The sequence below is a fragment of the Pinus tabuliformis genome, chromosome 4_2 (assembly GCF_031772625.1).
Source record: "Pinus tabuliformis cultivar Carrire ecotype Pingquan chromosome 4_2, CPIR1, whole genome shotgun sequence".
NCBI classification, from domain to species: Eukaryota; Viridiplantae; Streptophyta; class Pinopsida; order Pinales; family Pinaceae; genus Pinus; species Pinus tabuliformis.
In genome coordinates, this window is record NC_142304.1 from 24,663,721 (window position 1) to 24,687,676 (window position 23,956).

The window sequence follows — 23,956 nt, forward strand, 5'->3', positions numbered from 1 at the left end:
GAGTTGTTGATACACATTGTTTTAATTATGTAAAGGCATGTTCACATTTCTCTGTCCAAACAAATTTTGCATCCTTAGTGAGGAGAGAAAATAGCAGAGATGCAATTTTTGAAATTTTTTCTATAAATCTCTTGTAGTACCCTGCATGTCCCAAAAAACTACGTACCTCTTTCTATGTTTTGGGAGTTCGAATTTTCAGAATTACTTCTATTTTAGCAGGATCCACTCTTATACCTTCAGCAGAGATATAATGGCCAAGCACAATTCCTTCATTCATCACCATGTGACATTTTTTAGCACTTAAAGAAATATTGGTTTGCTTACACTATTCTAGCACTTTTTCCAGATTAGCTAATGTCGGTTCAAAATCATCACCAGAAGGTGTAAAATCATCCATGAACACTTCTAAACAATCATTTAGAAAATCCACAAATATTCCCAATACTGCCATTTGGAAGGTGCTGGCACATTACAGAGTCCAAAAGGGAGAACTATGTACGCAAAAGTCCCCCAAGGGCAAGTAAAGGTGGTTTTGTCTTGATCCTCTGGGGCAATATATATCTAATTATAACCATTGAACCCATCTAGAAATGAGAAAAAAAAATCTAGACAAGGTGTCAAGGACCTTATCTATAAATGGCAAAGGGAAATGGTCCTTTTGAGTGGCTTTGTTAAGCTTTCTATAGTGCACACAGATTCTCCATTTTCCATTCTTTTTAGTAACAATAACAAGTGGAGATACCCATTGGCTGTCAAAGATGGGATAAATGAAATTAGCATTTAAAAGTTTTTGCAATTCTTCCTTTACTACTTCTTTAAGTGTTGGGTTCATACATCGTTGAGGTTGCCTAACTGGATTGCAATCTCCTTTCAGGTATATGTGGTGGGTACACAGGTTAGGGTGAATTCCTTTCATATCTGTGTAATCCCAGGCAAATGCCTTTTTGTGTTTTAGTAACAGCTGTAACAACTTCTGGTTCTGTTCAGGAGTCAAATTAGGATTGATATTTAAAATTTTTCCTGGCTCTATTTCCAATGGCCTACTTTTGAGATTAGGGGTAGTTTTCATATGTTACAGAAGTAAATCCTCCATAGTATCTTCTACCCCTACATCATCAATAAAAGAAACTGCAAGGGAATTACTAATAAAATAATTGATAATGTCATCCTCTATTTCCTTTTTAAAGTATTAGGCTTTACCAAGATTGAGAAGTGGTTGGGTATGATTTGATTCAGGCTCGAACTCATCCCATAAAGGATTTTTCAAATTCATGCTTGGTCTTGCACGAGGATAGAGGCTAAGGTTCTTTACAGTTTGTCCATCTGAAATTGTCATGAATCCCGACCTACAACCTATGAATGCATCTGTAGTGGCCAACCAAGGCCTTCCCAATATCAGGGGATGCCCTCGCATATTTTATTTCATTTCCAAAATGAGAGAATTTTTTGGATACCTCTAGGATTCTACTGTCATAACTACATCCCCTACCACCCCTTTAGGTTTAAATTGTGACCTATCTGCCAATTCGAGGATTGTAGGTTTTTGTCTCAATCCATGCAATACTAAGGTGATAAAAAATTCTTTTGTCATTACATTGATTGTTGCTCCTAAATTAATTAATGTGTTAGGGATGGGCTTCTCGTCGACATAAATAGTGACTGTGGGAATTTTTGCATCACTGTTTCTAGTGAGAGGAGGTTGTTCAATCATTAGTTCTGACAATTTTCTCGTCACGTGAATGGTTACAAGGTCTTTACACTTCCTTCCATGTTTTCTAACACATAGGTTTCTTACTATTTTTTGCATAGATGCGAACATCCTTAATGGCTTGCAACAAGGGAATCCTTATGTGTAGATTCTTCAACTCCTCGAGGAAATCAGATTCAGGCTGTGAAATTATCCTTGTTTTGGCTAATCTCTGAGGATAGGGAGGATCCTTAGTCTCCATGACAGTTGATAGGTGTATCATCATTATTCAAATCAGTTGTTACAGGCGTAACGACGTCATCAGATTCCACAGGATCACCCCTAGGTGATTCACATTCTTCCTCAGCAATAATAGGGGATGTTTTCGAGCTTACTACTTTCCCTGATCAAAGGTGGATTTCATTACATTCAACAAGTGTAATGTAGTAAGTCTGGAAGGAAGTGGGGGTTTCTATATTCTGAGTTGTCTTATTATTTAGGTTAGGGTTAGACTATACAGGTAATTGGGGGCATATAGGAGGAGTAGCAACAGATGATGAGAGAGGTGGGAGTTGCAATTGTTGTTGCACTGGTAACACAGAAGGGACTAGACCTAAAGAATTCTCCCTCCAATTCTGGGGCCAAGGGTACGACTGATATTGAGGATACTGAAAAGGTGGAGAAGGAGACCATTGATTCCATGGTGAAGGAAATTGAGCTGGAGGAGGGGTGGGATACTGCCATGGAAATTGTTGAGCATTATATATGTTATTCCATGGATTAAAAGAAAAATCTGGAGAGATAATTGGCAGTTGTGGCTTCCAAGGTTTCCTGGACCCAATGAAATAAGAAGACTGAAACTCTTTGCTTGATTCTTTAAGTGTTGCTTTCAGTCTTGGAAGCTCTGCACAGTAACCTGTAGAATGCTCCAGGTCACAAATATTGCACAAATTGATGTTGTTGACTCGACATTCCTTTAGGGAATGTTTCTCTTTTCATTTCGGTCAGAACACAACCAAGGTTTTGTCAGCTTCATCTTGTGTTTTATTTATTTTTGTTCCCGTCAATTGGGCAGATAATGTATTGAGAAGATCAATTTTTTTATTTTCAAATAAATTCCCAATCTTAGCTCTAGTCACACCTTCGTTTGCAGATTTCTTTATTTTGACAGTGACATCACGTGCCATACGTATCCCTCATGACGATCCTCGTGAACACCTTAAGCAACGTTTTATTATCTCATCATATGTCTCCTGAGATATATCCCCTTTTCCTCACAGATTCAACATATCAAGGCAGTCATCTCTCATTCCTCGAATGAATATTATTTTCAAAATTTCTGGATCTAAATCGCTATGTTTGGATATTTCTAAATTATAATGAAATCGTGCCACGTAGTCCTCTAATTTATCTTCTTCCTTCTATTTCATTCCGAATATCTCCTCTCTTAGATCTCTGGTTTGGCAGTACTCATGGTATTTTTCCAGAAACGTAGTCTTCATATCTCCCCTTGTCCAGATGGAAAAACCTAGTCCCATAAACCATCTGAATGTTGCTCCTTTCAGAGTGGCATGAAACAATTTCAACTTTTGAGCATCTAAATTGTAGTCATAGCTCCTACATAGAACATCAAATTCAATCAAAAAAGTATCAGGATCTTCTATAGTCAATCCTTGAAAATATGGAAGGGTTGATAGAGGGATATTTTTCATGGGAGCTTCGCCCCTTATATCACTTATTGGAAATTTAAAAGTCGTAATAGTGGCTTTTGTTCTATCATTGTTATTGTTTTTATTGTCACCCATTGTAAATTCTCCTGATTATTGTTTTGGTGAGTACCCTCCCAAAGATTGTTCGGGTGAATGTTATGTGGATAAGGATTCCTATAATGATTGTTCGGGTTTTTCTAGGGCTGGTTGTTTTCCTTCACTACCTAAGTCTAGGTATTGATAAGTAAAAGAATGTTCTTCCGATTCTGGTGCTTGGTGCCTCCCACTGGTTTCCCCTTTTCCTTCTAATCCAAAATCATGGCCACCAGTCTCTCCCTGTTGTTCCTAAGTTGAATCTACAAATTTGGGGGTTTGTAGACTAGTTTGAGGAAGGTGGGCTCCTAAAATAGAGGAACCAGATACTCTTGATCTACATGTAGAAGTAGCAACTTTCTGTGTACCTGTTTTTCTCACATCCCTATGTGGTGTTGATTCCTCCCTTTCTTCCTTTGAAATCAATTCTTGGATGAAATTTTTTCTTTGTTGATCTGTAGTTTTCTTGTTCTTTTTAGGACCCCTTTTTCTTGTAGATTTATTAGAGTTCCTATGTTTTTCTTCTTCTTCACTCATACATTCTACACATGGACTTTATATGTAATTATTTTACACCCTAAGTGTCTCAATTACTATAATGGTTAGTCCACTCAGGTATGTTAGAGCGATGCGCGGGTTCTTACCTCTCGTCTTACCACCCAGTGTCTGTAAAACTGAAGCCACTATAAAAGTTAAATTCAAAAATTTGCACATCCTAAGTGTTCTAATTACCACAGTGGTTAGCCCGCTCAGGTGTGTTAGAGCGATGCGCAGGTTCTTACCTCTCATCTTACCACCCATCACCTGTCCAATTAGAAACATTGTATCAAAATAAATTTCAAGAAAAAATATTGGTTAACTGTATCGTCAACTGCCCTCCCCGACAACGACACCAAAATGTTTGTGTTGTTTTATCACTCTTACAACAGCTAAACCACAACCATTAATTATCAACCAGGGTAGGCATTTTTTATTTCAAGGGTGTCTACACTATCTGTGTCGATACATGAATAGCCAAGTAACACAAAAATTTCATTGAGCACACTTGCAAAATTCTTAAAACATTCTTGCAAAAATTAAACTCACACTTGCAGAAATTAAAGATCACACTACAAAAATTAAGGAACACACTGCAGGAATGAAACTTATTCAACAGAGGAAAAATTCACACTTCATATTCTTCAGAAAATAAATAGGAGTGCCATGCATTATTAAATAGAGTGCAACAATAATATAAAACAACATATCATAAATCCAGTGTAACAACATACCATAAATTTGAAAAGATAAGTGTGTCTATTCCACAATATATCCAATGACAATAAAAAATTCACATCAACATATAAGAAAATAAATATCCTACTAATTTTGAGATCCATGCTAAAGATGAGGACCCTTCCTCCCTATAAGGGTGCAGGGATGGAATGAAACTACTTAAGAATTCAACACAGGGATTGCAAAATCATCACCAAATACTTGTTGTATTAAAATAGTTGAAAGATACAAGATCAAAATGTCGGTATTGTTCCAGTTGTTATTGTTCCCTTCTCATAGGATTGGGCCCTTTTATAAAGTCTTACAGAGCCCCAAAATTAGGGAATGAATCAATCATGAGAATTTTACGATTCTCATCCTAATCAATTTAAGAGAAATAAAATAAAATAGAAGTTGTTACAAACAGTTTTCAATTAAAGACATATTATGGTTATGATCCTTTTTATAATTATAACTACTCAGATCTTTTCAAACTTCCGCCTAGAGTTACATCTCATAGTCTTCAACAATTATCTCTAAATAACGGCCACAGTCTTTAACAGTTTACAGTGTAGCAGCAGCTTCGCAGTGTAACAACAAACCCAGGGTGTAACAAGAAGTATCAGCAGCTTCGCAGTGTAACAACAAACCCAGGGTGTAACAAGAAGTAGCAGCAGCAGTTGACCCATGGTCTTTAGTAATTACAACAAGATCTGAAAGAAAAACATCCAAAATATATCTTCCACAATTGCCTTGGTTATTCATTCCAAAAAGAGATTATTTCTTTCGATACTTAACATAAAATGGCATAATAATATGTCAGAGAAAAATATTGCTTCTTGACCAGGAAGAGTGACATTGTGTCAAGGGATTGATGGATTTAGTGAAGGGAAATGGCCAAAAATAGGGAAAAATGTGCCTAAAATATCCTTAAATACTGCACCCAACACGTGGATTCAACTCAAGGGTGGTAAGCGACAGGAAATGTTGCAGTGTGGCTACCCTATGGTTGGGTGGAGAGTTGAAGTCCCTCCTTTCAGTTTCCAGTTGTTAGGTCCCTATAATACTAGTGTATCCCCCTTTTTGTTATTATTAGTGTAGCCCCCTATTGTTATTGTTATTTTCGTGCCTGTGTATCCCCTATATTGTTATTGTTGTGTCCCATAGAAGCCCACTATTTTTATTGTTGTGCCATTACATTATTATTGTTATGTAGATTCTGATTATATGGCAACCCCTTAGACTCCTTTATATACCAAGGAGGTCTTATCATTTGTATCATCCAAGAATTGTTCATTTATGTAATGTAAAGGAGGTTTCCCCCTCAAAGAGAATAAATTTTAAGTCGTTGATCTATATTTTCTTCTGTTTTGTGAGCTGGTTGCATAACATTTGGTATCAAAGCTTTGGATTCTAGGGTTTTGTTGTTTCAAACATATCATTTACAAATTTTCACTATAACTTATTTTATACAAAGCTTCATAAGTTAAAATTCCGACCACATAGAACCAAAATCTTGGGGAACTTCGTGTAGAAAATTCAAATTTTGCTTCGCTATATTTTCTGATATATGGTCCAAAAAAGTTAGGGTTTTTTGCATGCTCCATGATTCAGTCTCAAACCGGTGGCCTAGGTAAAATCATCATAATTTTCGCTACGAACAATGGATTTGCATTTCTTAAAAATTACCTTAAAGAAAACAACCTATAGTTTTTCTTGTATCATTTTCAGGGTTGAAGTTTGAAATAGTGACACATGGAAATCCATACAATTTCGGTCTACTAAATCAGTCCATAACCAGGACATTGTGGGAGATTGGGTATAGATTTATCTTGAGGAATCAAATATTGGGCTAACTTATGGAATTGGAAATAAGACTTAGGGGGATATCATAGGAAAAACGTTCAGATCTTGGAGAGCCAAAATTACAAAGTTACAATAGTTTCAATATCGAGCTCCTAAAATCAAGAAAAAGGTGTGTATTTCTTTTTAAATTGCATAAATTTTGTTTGAAAAATAGTTTAAGTGATTCCAAGGGCATATTAAAGCATAGATATCAGTATTTGGTTCTAAAATTCCTCCCAAACAAAAGACTTCTACACCCATTAAGCCCTCTAAAATATCTACTATGACGCGTGAAGAGGAAGAACCACAACATGATATATCAAAATTACGGGACCAAGTGCAACAAATTTCTCTCTCACAAAGAGAAACCAAATATGAACTAAAAGGGGACATGGATGGATTAAAAGGGGATATGTATAGTTTAAAAGGAGAAATAAAAGGTTTGAAGGAAGGTTTAAAAGTAGACATGGAAGAAATGATGAATGCCAAGATGGAAGGGTTGACAAAGTTGCTGCAAGAAAGGCTTCCCATTGGTGACAAGGTAATCCATGAAAATCATGAGGACAAAAGGAATATGAATTATGATTTTAGAGAATACAATGTTGGGTTTAATACCCACCGCATTCCAAATATCAATATGAGGAATTTTGATGGCAAGGATCCAGTAACATGGATACTACAGATGGGCCAATATTTTGATCTCCATGATGTGAAACACACACAAAAGGTATGCATTGCATCTTTATATTTAGAACTCAATCAGTTTGTAAGGTATTGATGGATTTTTTCTCGTAAACCACTTCTCACTTGGTTAATTTTTACAGAGGAAATGATAACACATTATGAGGATACAAAGAGCAACACCTTCTTTATCCAATTAATAAATCTCAATCAAAAGGGTTTAATGGTGGAGCACATTGAGGACTTCCAAAGATTAAATATCAGGGTAACTAATATTCTAGAGGAGCATAGGATTGATGTCTTCATAGGGACTTCAAATGATAACATCCAACATGAGGTTTGACATTGGGAACCTGATTCATTGGAGAAGGCATTAAAGGTGGCAAGAAAAGCCGAAAGCAAAATTTTGGCAATAAGGAAGTATACCACTCACAACTATAAATATGGAAGTGTTGTTGCTCCTAACCTTCCACAACCTACAAGGTTGACACCACAAAAATTGGAGGAAAAAATATAAAAATTGCTTTGTTACAATTGTGATAATAAATACAGTAAAGGTCATAAGTGTGCTTAGAAGAAATTATTTTACATAGATTGTGAAGAGGAGGAAGAAAAGGAATAAGAAACATCAAAAGAGGAGGATCTACACTAGGAACCAACATCAGAGAAAGAAGAAATGAATCTGATCATACCTTGTAATGCATTGGCAGGAATTACCACTCAAAATCTTAAGACAAAAGGATATATCAAGAAGAAAAATATATAGTGTTAATTGATTCGGGTAGTACCCATAATTTTATTCATTGTAAGATAGCAAATGAATTGAGTTGCTTTTTATATCCAGCACCAGAGTGTCAAGTGATGGTTGCCAATGGAGGAATTATAAATTGCTCTAGAAAGTGCCATAATATCAATCTAACCATAGGGGAATATGTATTGAATATTCCAATGCTTTCCATTCCAATGGGTGGTGTTGATGTTGTACTATGAGTCCAATGGTTACAATCTTTAGGGACGATAGATTTTAATTTTCAAGAACTTTTGTTGAATTTTTTTTTGGAAGGAAATGAATTTGAATTAAGGGGTATCGTAGGGAAACCAGGAAAGATAGTCAACTCTAATGGCATGAAAAAGCTTATGAAGAAAGAACAACAGGTCATAATTGCACAATTATGCTCACTAGAGGTTCAAACATCGAAATCATTTATTTCTCCAAATCTCCAAAAAGTCTTGGAAAATCATTCCAAGCTTTTTGAGACTCTCAAAGGCCTCCCACCTATTCGTGATCATGATCATGATATTAATTTGATTCCAGGAAGTGTTCCTCCAAACATCGGGCCTTAGAAATATCCCTATGCTCAACAAGCTCAATATTAAAGATAAATTTCCCATTCCTGACATTGATGAATTGTTGGATGAATCAGATGGAGGAATTTACTTCACCAAGTTGGATCTTCGTTTAGGATATCATCAAATTAGAATGAGTACTGAAAACATTATGAAAACAACATTCATAACTCATGAGGGTTATTATGAATTTTTGGTCATGCCTTTTGGCCTTATTAATGCACCTTACACATTTCAAGGTTTGGTGAATTCCATTTTCAAACCATTCCTTAGAAAAAAATTGTTAGTGTTTTATGATGATATACTAATATGCAACAAGTCTTGGAAGGATCACGTTCAACATGTTGACATGGTTCTCAAACAATTGGAGGAGAAACAATTATATGAAAAAACCTCCAAATGTTTATTTGGATTACAGAAGGTGGATAATTGGGTCATATTGTATCTCATGAGGGTCTTAAGGTAGACCCTATGTAACACCCTCCTCCCACACTTACCCAAGCTTACCAGTTTGTCGAGGTAAATATGTGATCAAGAGTTACTATGATTTGATTCAAATCCCTAGATCACCTTAAGGAAGTGGAACCAACAAACCAAAAAAACTTTACAAACCTCCCTTAGGTGCTACAGGACCCCCGGGAGCTAACCAACCACCCCAGGTGCCCAACCCTTGAGTTAACTTATAGTTTCACTGAATGAAACCCATAGTCAGTCCCATTGCAAGGCATCCATGTGACTAAAATCCTCCAGTTTCTCCCACAAGCCTGCTTCCCAATGACTGCAATCTTTTTTAGCCAATTTTGTGCCAAAAATCGTGGTATTTAAGCCACTTTCCGGGGCTAGGACCCAAGACTCTGCCTAGAAATTGATGAAACACTCAGAAGTAATAATTAGCAAGAAGATAAGGCCTCTAATGCAAAACTTGAACAAGGACCTAGTCAGACCCATCCCAACCATGACAGGCATTTAGTCAAACACATCATGAACATTGAACATGTAATGTACATGTCATAAAAACACATCTAAACATAGGGGCCTCATTTTTACCTGCGATTTGTCAAGAATGTATAACTCCCTCTCACAATAGCTACATTATCATCTATTACGTCATACATTCATTAAAATTCACTTTACTAACCAAAACATGATGAGATCCATAACTCAAGTCTATCATAAAACCATGCGTGTAACCAGCATATAACCAGATAAACAATAATAATAGAAAAACCATCATATCCATGTAATAACAAGTACATTTACATATAGAACACAAGAGAAAAATGAGCTCTTATTAACATATGAAAAATCCAACCAAATCAGGGACTTCCGTGTACCACCCGATGATAAATTAGGCTAAACCAAATCTTTATTTCAACCAATCACCCTTGTGCCATATTCCAAGCATGAATTTGGAACTCACAACAAAAACAAGCAAGGATTCCTCAGGTTGTACCGTGTATTCTTCCATTACTGATCAAGGGATTCCAAGGCTCAAAACCCTCATCTATACAACTAGGATTTACCATGTATCTCGCCATTATCGGTCAAGGGATTCCTAGGATGAACCAATAAACATACACTACAGGATTTACTGCAATATCGCCATATACCAGTCAAGGGATCACTAGGCCCTAAACAAGCATGGATGCCTCCGGATCTCTCCATCTAAACAGTGAGGAATTTTCCTGTCTCCACTCTTAGGCTTTACCATGTATTCTACCATTACTGGTCAAGGGATTCTAGGCCCTTGGGAATTTTCTTGAGATCACCCCACTTAGTTTTGAATCCATCCGAAAATCCAAATCAACCAAGTAAAAGAACCCCATCACACCCTGGATATCCGAAAATGGAAAGGCAAGGTTGAAAACCTCTATCACACCTAGAAAAACCCATGCCAATGATAATAAGAGAACCAAATACACACATGCATATACCATGCATGCCAAAATTAGCAAGGAAATTATAAATCCAATTCGATACTTTCAAGTAATCCCCTTGTAGTCACTTGATCCAACTATTCTTTGCTTGATCTTTGCTTTCATTTTCCTTCCTTGTCCTCTCTTTTCTTTTCTTTCTCCAAAGTTAGAGTGCTCCAAGAAATGCTTTAAGTGTATGAGAGTATGAGAGAGTAGAGATAATAGAGAGAGAGCTCCAAAACTGAACTGACAAAATGTTTTGAATTGATCCTCATAAACCTTTTTAGTAATGAGGCCTTTATTTTCTTCAATTTCCATTATTTTCCTTCATTTTCCTCCTCGCATGCAACCTGTGACCTTTCACCTTCCTTTTCTTCTAATTTCCTTTATTTTCATAAAATAAAATTCCAATTAATTCCTCTTGCTTATTCAAAGCCTTTGCCATTGCCTATGTTGATTTCCCCTTTGCCATAATAAACCAAATGAACACCCGCTAGGATGTTTTTTCCCAACATTCAGCTTTGAACATGTCTCCCATGACATTGGTCTTATTTTTCCTTTATTAACTTTATTACATGGATTTTTAACCTGCCATTGTTACAAACCCCCCCCCCCCCCCGCTTAGGGGAACACTGCCCTCGGTGTTCAATGACACCTATAACTAGTAAGGTCATTGAAAACCAAACATATTGCCCATGGAGATTTATAACTTAGCTCATTGCAATATTTATAATGAATAGCCTTCTGAAAACATGACAATCATACCTTTCACTATAGCTTTATAACACAACTCATTATGATATTTACAATAACAACCACATATATACTCATGCACATTTTCTTCAACCAACAAATAACCATATTGTCTATGGAGCTTTATAAATCCAGCTCGATACAGTATTTACAATACTATACACATCAATAAATAAAAGGATATGATGCCTACATCAGCAACAAGGGAATCCATAGGCTCACACCTCCACTCTCAAAAGTAGTACTAGGATTCACCTTCTTCCTAGGAAGTCCATAATCCACTGTCAAAATGAAATTCCACATCCATTGTCCAACACTATAATCATGTGCTACTCATCCTCTCAATTAATAGTTACCGGCTCATTGTTCCAGGGCAGACTCCCCGACCTTCTCTTCTCTGCTTCACAGTCCCTCAGTAAACCTGGTCACCCCCTTCCGTGCAGTCACACACCTTCCAACATTCAAGGGCATCCCTTTCTCTGTTACACAGTCCCTCGGGCGACCTCTCCCTTGGCAAGGTTTCCTCGCATCGGAAGGTCCAAAAGCCAAGGCATATCCCTGCCTTAAAACCATCATATGGTCATAGCATGCTCATGGAAATCAATGGACACTATTGGGTACTTGTGTCCCACAATGGCCCTGCTCTTGAAGTGCTTTACCAACATACTACTCCCTATTTCAATTCCTTTTGTTGTTGTTGTTAATTCTTGCAATCAGTTTCCAATCACCCAAACCAATCATTTCCAATCATGCTTTCCTGTACTAAGCACATAACCTTAATTAGATTCAAAAAAAATTGAAATAAATTCAAATCATACCTCATTGGTGGCCCATAAATAAGGTACACTTGTAATTTTGTTCACTTCCTATCACAATAAGTCAAACTAGTTGTTTGATCAAATCATCGTGTATAAAAATATCACATATGGTTAGCTCAAAAAACAACCATCATAAATCAAAATCATAAATTAGAGTCACAGATCACATGCATAATTAATACGGAAATAAAATATTAATACTTATCCTTCAATCAGTTCTTTGCTTCTTCCTTTGTTCTCGTACTTTCCATACACACACCAGACAGGTTTCCAAACCCGAAAGGCATCCAGTACCTTCACTTCTCTTCAATCATGTACACATACACATAGTGTACACTACACACATAAAATACAACACCATGCAATACATGCACCTATACCCGACATACAACACATACACCTACACCCAACATACAACACAACACATACACCTACACCGAGTTTACAACACAATACATGTACATACACAAAGTACAACACAATGAATACACATGCCATGGTACCATGACTACACAATGCATATACATAGTACCGCATGTACGCAACACAACATGTACGACATGCACATAATACCACATGTACACCGGTACTATATGTGCAACATGTACACAATACCACTTGTACATAGCACCACGTGTACACAACACCACGTACACAGAACCACATGTACACGGCACCACCTGCACAATGTGTGCACAACACCACATGTACAAAACACCACATGTACATAGGACCACATGCATGACATGTACACAACACCACCTGCACATAGCACCCCATGTACAACATGTACACAACACAACATGCACACAACACCACGTGTACAATCATGCACACAACACCACATGTACATAGCACTATATGTACACAACACCACATATGAAGCATGTACATAGCACCATATGTACACAACACCACATATCCAACATGCTCGCGACACCATATGTACACAACACCGCATATCCAACTTGCCCACGACACCATATGTACACAACACCGCATATACAATATGTACACAACATTGCATATCCAATATGTACACAACATCACATATACAACATATACACAACACCATATGTGCATAGCACTGCATATAAAAGGCGTACACAACACCATATGTACATAGCACCACATATACACCACATACACAACACCATATGTACATAACACTGCATATACTACACGCACACAACACTATATGTACACAACACCATATATGCAACATGCACGCAACACTGTAGGTACAACATGTAAAACATATACACAATAGTAGTATTGCACATCCAGAGACCACACTATCTCTACCAGGAAACCTTTCCTTAAGTGTCTTTCCACTATCCATGCTTGTCCCAACATGTTGTAGATCACACTAATTTCATTTTGTTGATTTATCCCTCAGTGTTTCCTGCCATAACATAAACATAGACATAGTATAATCACATAATATCAATTCACATCGACATGATACTAACCTCATATATCTGTCACGACTACTCTTCCCACTTGATTACTCATGAAACCAAGAACCGCTTCATGTCATTCACCTATGTAAGCAATCATTCCTCCACAAGAATGATCTCTGGCAACCCTGTCACATATATTTATAAGGTCAAGGTTAGAGAACTCCCTTTATATATGCACAACATGCATAACATTGAGAACAACAGTTCCCAACATAGTGAATGCATCTGACACCTTAAATCCAATTACTTACCTTTCTTGTTTACCTTCCTCATGATTGTCCCGCCACTGTCTATTTATCCCAATGGACCCAACCAACTCAACCAGTTGTCATACTCTTGCCTTCATATGCCCTTTACTCATGCACCGAGCTTCATCCAGGTCTTATATTACTTGTTGGGTTTCTTTTAGCTCTTCCCAAGCTCCATGAAATTTCCTCTTCCCAAACTAATTCCCAAGGCCCTCAAAACATAAAAGGAAAGAACCAGAAACAAACAAGAAGAAAACCATGGAAAACCAATAACAATAAGATAGTGCAAAAAGTGGCATTGCCATACACCAGACACAAACAAAATTTCAAGTCAAGAGAAAGAAAATCACAAAAGACCAAAAGCAAAAAACTAGCAACAAACACCATGACCCAACCCCATGGGTTCCCAATACTTCTAATGGAAAGCTCAACTGGAGCCTTCTTCAAGATTTCATGGCAGTCTCTTTTGCCATGCGATCCCCTGCATCGTACCGCCATAAACACATAATTGTCAATGTATAAATAAATATAACGATATACAAGTTATCTTACCTTTTTGTATCAAGAAAGCTACACTGAACACCTGCACATATATCATCTCTAAAGGAATCCAATTCCTTGACGGATCTAGCCATAAATAGAAGCCAATTGTTATGCCTGTCAAATACATGTCAATGTATATATCAGATATCTACATAATGTTAGAAAAAACAAATTTAAGAAGACTTCATGTATTCATGCAAGCACTCATTCATTTGGAATTGTAGTTTCTAAACATAGCCAAAGGAATTCTCACCCAATTCCTTTCTTTTACCTTTTACCTTGCTACAATTGAGTCTTATCATGTCCTGTCACATCACCCAACTATTAGTTATATAAACAAATCAATGATTACCTTATCATGTTAATATCAAGCACGTTTCCCTGCAACTGCTCACACGTGTCAGTAACATGTTCTAAATATCAAGGCATTGTGTCCATGAATTCAAAACTAGCCTATACTAAGACTAACAACCATGTCATAATCAACTCACGATCATAAATCATTGTTGGGTTGTGTTATATTCTTTCCACGACTAGCCCACGTAGTTAACCGGGGGGGTTAGAGGTGGGGTGGGAGCACCCCCTTCGTTGCGCCGATTGTGTAGCGGGGGGGGTCACAGGGGGCTAAAGATGTACCCGTAACCCCACTTTATGGGGTCCGGGGCAGCATCCCGTAAAATTTTGGTTTTGGACCCTATGTTAGGTTGGGCGGACCCACCTATGGTTTTGTGCATGATTTTAGCACATGTTTTTTGGACGCAATGGTTTTCGATCCATGGTATTGGATGCGATGGTTTTTGGTCCATGGTATTGGATGCTTCGGCATGTATAAATATGTATTATTACATTGAAAGGAACATAATGAAAAATCAAGCTAGTAGTCCTGGTTTTGGGAGCCAAGGGAAAATCTCTGTGTATATGTGTTTTATGTGTTATGCGCTCGCATTGTTTATTTTCTATGTTTTAGAATTCGTATGCAGGTAATTTCTATACAGGGTTAAAACCTACATTTGGTATCAGAGTTGTTTTGGCTTCAAGGGGATGCCTTTGTTGCTGAGGGGTTTCGCTCGGGCTTGTGGTAGACCCTGTTCAGTGGGCGAGTTGCGAGATCGATTCTGGTGGTGAAAGAAGATGGCGAGCAGTGGAAAGATAGAGATCGAGAAATTTAATGATCAGAGTTTTGAGTTGTGGAAACTCAAGATGGAGGATCTGTTGGTGGATAAAGATCAGTGGATCGCAATAGATCTGGATACTAAACCAACGGGAGTGTCCGATGAAGAATGGAAGAAGTTGGATCGGAAGGCAAAGAGTACAATACGATTGTGTGTCTCAGATTCAGTATTGTTAAATGTATTAGGGGAAGCTACAGCGAAGGCTTTGTGGGACAAGTTAGGGACTTTGTACCAATCTAAGTCTCTGGTGAATAAACTGTTCCTGCGGAAAAATTTGTATAACTTGAGGATGAAATATGGAGACTCTATGACAGAGCATCTGAATGCATTTAATACTGTGGTAAGTCAGTTAGCATCTGTTGATATTAAAATTTCATATGAAGATAAGTGCATCAATTTGTTGTGTTCTCTACCAGATTCGTGGGATAGTCTGGTTATTGCAATAGGTAGCAATGCAACTACCTTGTAGTTTGATGAAATAGTCTCAGCCTTGCTGACGGAGGAGATGAGACGGAAAAATATGGAGAGCCAGAATGGTGATCCTTGTCTGTACGAGGACGGTCCCAGAACAGAAACAATAATAAGTCATCGAGTGGGAGATCTAAATCTAGAGGGAGATATAATCTCCAAGAAAGCATGTAAAGGTGGTGTGCTGGAAATGCGGAAAGGAAGGCCACTTTAAAAGGGACTATAAGTCTAAAGCTCCTGACAAAGGAAAGGGATCTGATGAGGCTCCTTCTGCAGAGGTGAAAACCACCTCAAATGAAGGTGAGGATGTGTACTTGGCTTCTTCAAGTACACATGTAGATCATGAGGTATGGTTGATTAACTCAGGTGCATCCTTTCACTTCACTCCCCATAGAGAGTGGTTCTGCGAGTATGAGAAATATGATGGTGGTGATGTCTTCTTGGGGGATGACAGGAAGGCTAGAATCGTTGGTCGAGGAAAAGTAAAGTTGAAGTTGAAAGTTGGAAGGGTTAGAATGCTTCTAGGTGTTCTACATATTCCTGCATTAGCCAGAAATCTGATTTCTGTAAGCAAGCTAGATGATGCAGGTGTAAAAATAGTGTTCGAGAAAGATACCTGCAAAATGGTTTAGCGAGCACTGGTATTTATGGGGGGAGTTCAGATTGGAACTCTGTACAAGCTGCAAGGTAGCACTGTTATTGATGGGTGCAATAGTTCTATGGTTCCTGAAAGTGGAGCAAAAAATCTAGTGGTCTCTGGAGAGAAGACCATGCTATGGCATCAAAGGCTTGGACATATTGGAGAGAAGGGCTTTCGAATACTTCATGGTAAAGGTATGGTAGAAGGTATGAGTAATAGCTCTCTGGATTTTGATTTCTGTCAAAATTGTGTATATGGGAAGTAGAATCGGGTGAGTTTCCCCTCTGGAGGTAAGAGGGCAAAACAGATATTAGAGCTTGTGCACAGTGATGTGTTTGGACCTGTGAAGGTTCCATCACTGGGTAAGTCTATGTACTATGTATCATTTATAGATGACTTCTCAAGGAATACATGGATGTATTTCCTTAAGAATAAATTTGAAGTCTTTGACAGGTTTAAAGAATTTAAGGCTCTAGTGGAAAACCAGACAGAGAAGAAGATAAAGGTGCTGAGGATAGATAATGGTGGAGAGTTTTGCAGCAAGGAATTTGAAGAATTCTGTAAGAAGTGTGGTATATCACGGCAGAAGACTAATCCATATACACCTCAACAAAATGGAGTTGCAAAAAGAATGAACAAGATGTTGATGGAAAGGGCAAGAAGCATGCTCAGTGGTGCCGGGTTAGGACAGGAATTCTGGGCAGAGGTGGTGGATACTGCATGTTACCTGGTCAATAGGTCACCTTCATCAACATTGGAGGATAAGACTCCACAAGAGGTATGGACTAGTAAGAAACCCTCTCTTTCACATCTAATGGTATTTGGATGTGATGCATATGTACATGTTCCAAAGGAGAAAAGAACCAAGTTGGATAGTAAATCTGAAAAGTGCATCTTTATTGGGTATAAGGATGTTTAAAGGGTTATAAGCTTTGGTACCCAGTAACAAGGAAGGTTGTGTACAGTCGAAATGTGGTGTTTAGAGAGGTGAAAGATTTTATTAAACATGAAGTCCAACCAAAGGAACCTGAGAAGATAGAGTTTGAGCTAAAGGAGGAAGAATCAGACTCTACAGTAGAGGAGGAATCAGAAGATGAAGAGCCACAAACTCCGGCTGTGAGAAGATCAGTTCGAGAAAGAATGCAGCAAAAAAGGTATAGCCCATCTGCTTTTTGTTCAAATTTTTCTTTGTCTTTTACTGATGATGATCCCAGAACTGTGAAGCAAGCAGTGGATTCAGAGGATGGAAAACTCTAGAAAGAGGCCATGGTTGATGAAATGGCATCTTTGCACAAAAATGAGGCTTGGGAACTGGTGGAGTTGCCGGTTGGAAGGAAACCCATTGGCAGCAAATGGGTGTTCAAAAAGAAGACAAATGCAGAAGGAAAATTGGAGAAATACAAAGCTCGGTTGGTAGCAAAAGGTTATTCCCACATGTTGGGAATTGATTTGGTGATATTTTTTCTCCTGTTGCCAAGGTAACTTCTATTAGATTACTTTTATCTGTTGTTGCTGCTTTTGATTTTGAGGTAGAACAGATGGATGTGAAGACAACATTTCTTCACGGGGATCTGGAAGAGGAGATCTACATGAAGCAACCTGAAGGCTTTGTGGTGAAGGGTAAGAAAGAACTGGTATGCAAGTTAAAGAAGTCTCTGTATGGGTTAAAACAGTCACCAAGGATGTGGTATCAGAAATTTGATACATTTATACAGGGGCTTGGCTTCACCAGAAGCAAATCAAATCACTGTGTGTATTTTAAATTAATTGGTGACTATGTTATTTATCTGGTCTTGTATGTGGATGATATGTTGCTGGTTGGAAATGACAAAGAAATTATCCAGGATTTGAAGACCCAATTGTCCTCCAAATTCAACATGAAAGATCTTGGTGCTGCAAACTATATTTTGGGCATGGAAATTAAAAGAGATCGTACAAAGAGGAAGCTCTGGTTAAACCAGAGGAAGTATGTCGAGACAATATTGCAGAGGTTTAATATGCAGGATAGTAAACCCGTGAAGGTTCCTATTCTTGTAGGTGTGAGGTTATCTGCTGAACAGTGTCCCAAGGCACAAGAAGAGGAAGAGGACATGTCCTGTGTTCCATATGCAAGCGCAGTCGGTAGCCTGATGTATGCAATGGTCTGTACTAGACCAGACATTGCACATGCAATGGGAGTATTGAGCAGGTTTACGTCAAAACTAGGGAAGGAGCACTGGATAGCAGTGAAGAGGGTTTTCAGGTATTTGCGTGGCACTAGTGATTATGGTTTGTGCTACCAAGGAAGACCAGGATTGGACAGAGTGTTGGATACTCATGGCTTTGTTGATGCAAACTGGGCTGGAGATCTGGATCAGAGAAGATCTACAAGTGGGTATGTGTTTAACCTATTTGGAGGTGCAGTTAGTTGGATGAGTAAGAAATAATCTATAGTGGCACTATCAACTACAGAGACAGAATACATGCCAGCCACTCATGCAAGCAAGGAAGCAGTTTGGTTGCAGAGATTGTGTTCAAGTATGGGGTTAGTACAGGAAGCTATAAGGATAGACTGTGATAGCCAAAGTGCAATTTTCTTGGCAAAGAACCCTGCATATCATTCAAAGACAAAGCACATTGATGTTTAGTATCACTTTGTGAAGGATATGATAGAAGACAAAAAGATGTTGCAGGTAAAGGTGGACACTTTGAAGAATACTGCAGATGCATTGACAAAATCTGTGAGCTCTGAGAATTTCTGTTGTTGTAGAGAAACAATGGGTGTTTCGGGGCTGGAAAAATGACTAAGCTATCTTATGGCCCCCTATGGAAAGAAAACAACAAGCGGGAGAATGTTGGGTTGTGTTATATTCTTTCCATGACTAGCACATGTAGTTAACCGGGGGGGGTTGGGAGGGGGTGGTGGGGGGAGCACCCCCTTCGTTGCGCCGATTTTGTAGCGGGGGGGGGGGTCACAGGGGGTTTGAGGTGTACCCGTAACCCTACTTTATGGGGTCCGAGGTAGTGCCTTGGAAAATTTTGGTTTTGGACCCTATGTTAGGTTGGGATGACCCACCTATGGTTTTGTGCATGATTTTCGCACATGTTTTTAGACGTGATGGTTTTCAGTCCATGGTATTGGACGCGATGGTTTTCGGTCCATGGTATTGGATGCTTCGGCATGTATAAATATGTATTATTACATTGAAAAGAACATATTGAAAATCAAGCTGGTAGTCCCGGTTTTAGGATCCAGGGGAAAATCTCTGTGTATATGTGTTTTATGTGTTATGCTCTCGCATTGTTTATTTTTTGTGTTTTAGAATTCGTATGTAGGTAATTTCTGTACGGGGTTAAAACCTACAATCATAAGACTACAACTAGAATCTACATACACTTAAGTACATATCAGTTGTCTCAACACATATTGTATTAGTACAACCATCTTAAAACAAGATCATTCCTTCATGTAATCTTATAGACACACATACTCATATCATGCAATTAATCCAACATTCAAACAACTTGTAAACATACCATGTTAGTTAAACCAAATAAACTACATAATCAAGGTCATACCTCTATGTATCTCAGGAGAGGCTATCACATCTGCACAATCAGTCCAGATTAGTATGACACAATATCACAAGTATATCGACTCATACCTGAATACCATAACCATAACCATTTGCACATGACAATCCATATTAACATGATACATATGCATCAATATCTTAAATGAAGTGACCATAATCATCATGCATATGACCGCAATGTATATAACAACAAGTTACTATCATGCATGACTAACTAACGCATATGCATATGACCACACTGATTAACTAGCATCTATCATGCACGTGAACACAATAGCAATAGAAGGACAAGAATGTACATAACCATAATGCATATAATAACCATTAACCAACATACACGTATGCCAAACATACACACGTGTATGACGATCTGCTTTTATCCTAAGGTCCAGTGTTGCAACCTTGCCTTTATAATCTACTTCTCCTGCTCTATCTCAACCAACACATCAACATCATAATATACTAACAACATCATGATGACAAAAAGAGCACAAAATGACCATCACAATGCATGCATAATAGTCACATTCCACCCATCCATACCAAGTGTTAAACATGGCTCTGATACCACTCTGTGGTATTTGATATTACCTAAAGAGAGTGCAACCTACTCTGATATTACTCTATAACACCCTCCTCCCACACTTACCCAAGCTTACCAGTCTGTTGGGGTAAATATGTGACAAAGAGTTACTATGATATGATTCAACCCCTAGATCACCTTAAGGAAGTGGAACCAACGAACCAAAAAAACTTTACAAACCTCCCTCGGGTGCTATAGGACCCCCAGGAACTAACCAACCACCCCAGGTGCCCAACCCTCCAGTTAACTTAGCCTTTCACTGAACTAAACCCCCATTCACTTCCATGACAAGGCCTACATGTGGTTGAAATCCTCCAATCGCTCCCACAAGCCTACTTCCCAGTGATTGTAGTCTTTTTGAGTCAGTTTTGTGCCAAAAACCACGGGATTTAAGCCACCTTTTCGGGGCTAGGACCCAGGCCTCTGCCCATAATTTGATGAAACACTAAGAAGTGATAATTACCAAGAAGATAAGGCATCTAATGCAAAACTTGAACAAGGACCTAGCCAGATCCATCATAACCATGACAGGCATTTCGTCAAACTCATCATGATCATGTAATGTACAAGTCATAAGAACACATCTAAATATAGGGACCTCATACTTATCTGAGATTCGTAAGAAGTTTTGATGACCTCTCACAATAGTTGAATTATCATATATTAGGTCCTGCATTCATTAACATTTCATTTACTAATCAAAACCTTATGAGAGCCATAACTCAAGTATGTCATAAAACCATGCTTATAACCAACATATAACCAAATAAACAACAATAATAGAAAAACCATCATAGCCACATAATAAAAAGTACATTTACACATAGAACACAAGAGGAAAAAGATCTTTTATTAACATATGCAAAATCTAACCAAGTCAGGGACTTCCACGTAACACCCGACCATAGATTGGGTTGAACAAAATCTTTCTTTCAGTCAATCACCCTCGTGCCATATTCCAAGCGTGAATGTGGGACTCACAAAAAAAACAACCAGGGATTCCTCGGGCTTTACTATGTATCCCACCATTACCAGTCAAGGGATTCCTAGGCCCAACCAATAAACATACACTACAAGCTTTACCACAATCCCACCCTATACCAGTCAAGGGATCACTAGGACCTAAACAAGCATAGATGCATCTAGATCTCTCCACCTAAATCATGAGGACTTTTCCTGTCTTCACCATCGGGCTTTACCGTGTATCTTGCCATTACCAATCAAGGGATTCCTAGGCCCTTGGGAATTTTCCTGAGACCACCCCACTCAGTTTCGAAACCATCTGACAATCCAACTCAACCAAGTAAAAGAACCCCATCACACCATGGCTATCTGGAAATGGAAAGACAAGGTTGAAACCATTGTCACACCTGGTAGAACCTATGCCAATGATAGCAAGAGAACCAAATACACACATGCATATACCATGCATGCCAAAACTAGCAAGGAAATCATACATGTAACTCAATACTTGCAAGTAACATTGTTGTAGCCGCTTTATCCAACTCTTCCTTGCTTGATTTTTTCTTTCCTTTGTCTTCCTTGTCCTTCCTTTGCTTTTTTTTCTCCAATCCTAGAATGCTCCAAGAAATGCTCTGTGTATGATTGTATGAGAGAGTAGAGATAATAGAGAGAGAGCTCCAAAATTGATCTGACAAAAGGTTGTGACGTGATCCTCAGAAGCCTTTTTATTAATGAGGCCTCTATTTTCTTCAATTTCCATTATTTTCCTTCATTTTCCTCCTCACATGAAACTTGTGACCTTTCACTTTCCTTTTCTCCTAATTTCCTTAAAATCATAAACTAAAATGCCAATTAATGCCTCTTGATTTTTCAAATCCTTTTTAATTTCCTTTGTTAATTCCCCCTTAACCATAATAAACTAAATGAACACCTACTAGGATTTTTTTGCCCAACATTTAGCTTGGAATACATGTCTCGTGACCTTGGTCTATTTTGCATTTATTAACATTATTACATGGATTTTTAACCTAGGGTTGTTACACCTTAACAAAATTAAATCCATTAAGGAAAGGAAAATACCCACAACCATAAAGCATCTTCTAGGATTTCTCTGGTTGACAGGGTATTATTGCAAGTTTGTTAAGAATTATGGAAGAATAGCAACACCTCTAACAACATTATTGAATAAATATGCGTTTTCTTGTACTCCATAAGAAACTACGACCTTTGAACTTCTTAAAGAGGCAATCTGCTAAGCATCAGTCTTAGCTACTCCATACTTCACAAAAAAACTTTATTGTGGAATGTGATGCCACAAGAAATGGAATTGGTGTTGTTTTAATGCAAGAAGGAAGACCCATTGCTTTTGAAATTTATCCAATCAAAGAAAAGTATTTACACAAACCTATTTATAAGAAGGAAATGTTAGCAATACTACATGCACTAAATCAATGACGAACTTACCTAATGGGTAGACACTTCAAGGCAAAAATAGTTCATGATAATCTTAAATACATTTTGGAACAAAGATTATCTTCAGAAGAGAAACAAAAATGGGTCACCAAAATGTTGGGTTATGACTTTGAAATCATCTACAAAAAAGGGAAGCAAAATGTTGTTGCATATGCACTCTCAATAAAGGATGAAGTTGTGGAAGCATTGCTTTGTGCCATTTCTATTATCCAATCTAATTGGATAACCGAAGCAAGGGATGAATGGAAGAATGATGAAGAGGTGTGGACACTCATTCAAAAGTTGCAGCAATATCCCAGTACATCAAATTCATTTAGCTGTAAAAATGAATTATTAAAAGATCGCTTATATCTTTGAAATAATTCCCAACTCAAACAAAATATTATTTTGGAAATGTACACCTCCCTCTTAGGAGGGCACTCGGGAGTTTAAAAACTTACCTCATGGTCAAGAAGGAATTTTGTTGGGATGACCTTAAATATGATATTGAGAAGTTTGTGGTAGAATGTTTTGTTTTCCAACAAAATAAAGTTGAGATAATTAAGGCCCTGGGTTTGTTACAACCTTTATCCATTCCAAGTCAGCATTGGGAGGAGGTCTAAATGGATTTTATCACAGGATTTCCCAAGTCTGAAGGAAAGAGAGTCGTCATGGTGGTAGTTGATAGACTTTCCAAGTATGCGCACTTTTGTGCATTATCTCATCCTTTTAAAGCAAGTGACATA